Genomic DNA, 1,074 nt, shown 5'->3' on the forward strand with positions numbered 1-1,074 from the left:
AAGAAGAGAGTAATTGCAAGAAATTTTAGTTGAACCTCAAACTATATAGATTGCATACAATAGGGATATGGCATAAAACTTATTTTAATACCTTGAATGCTGGTCATTCTTCACTGGTCATTTCTGCGTCAACAGGAGGGTGTGTGCCATGTCCAATCTCATCAACCAATGTGGACATTTGTTCCCAAGAGGAACCCCTTTCCTCCTGCTTCCACATACACAAACCATGTGCATCACTCGTCTGCCAACCAACTTCTGTTTAGTCTGAGAGTGGCCTTGCCTAACGCTCCTCTGTCAGTTATACAATTATGAAAAGAAAAAATAATAGACTCCCTCATGATATGTCACCATCTTCATTTGACACTTGCTTTTTTCTCCTTTTAAAACAGACTTCCTTGGGGAGTTTGGAGTTAGAGAAGGAAGAACTAAGGGTATCATAAATGAAGGATTTTACTTGATTTCTAGTCTGTGCCCAAAATCGAACTTGGGCTAGAAATCTACTCTTCAGGAGACTTTCATATTTCCCAGCTGTTCCATTTGCTCATGTGTTCATCCTAGGCTGTCTCCTTGAATCCCAATATTCTCATTCTCCTTCCAAGAGAGTTGAGAATCTGGAGGTGAGAAAAGGAGTTGAGACAATTTTCCATGAAGGAGCTACAGAGAAAATATGAGAGAAGGAAATGTTTTCCAGTATCCCCCATGTATTCATGATTTTTACCTAAAACATTGTAATATCCTTCCTCTCTGACTTCAGTCTTGCCTTTGAGACTTGCTTTGCCCAAGGGAACAGTAATAAACTCAAAGAATTTAAGAACCATGTTTGTGTTCCATTTTCTTTTTTTTTAAGATTTATTTATTTATTCTACCCATCAATTCTCTTCCTAAATGGCCACAAAAGCCATGTCTGGGCCAGGATGAAGCCAGGAGCTTCATCTCGGTCTCCCACATGGGTGCAGGGGTCCAAACATGTGGGTCATCCTATGCTGCTTTCCCGGGCACATTAGCTTGGAGCTGGATCAGAAATGGAGCAGCCAGGAATCAAACCCGTACAAACATGGGATGCCAGCATCACAG

The sequence above is a fragment of the Oryctolagus cuniculus genome, chromosome 6 (assembly GCF_051225735.1).
Source record: "Oryctolagus cuniculus isolate XC-2025 breed Fujian yellow rabbit chromosome 6, ASM5122573v1, whole genome shotgun sequence".
Classification (NCBI taxonomy): domain Eukaryota; kingdom Metazoa; phylum Chordata; class Mammalia; order Lagomorpha; family Leporidae; genus Oryctolagus; species Oryctolagus cuniculus.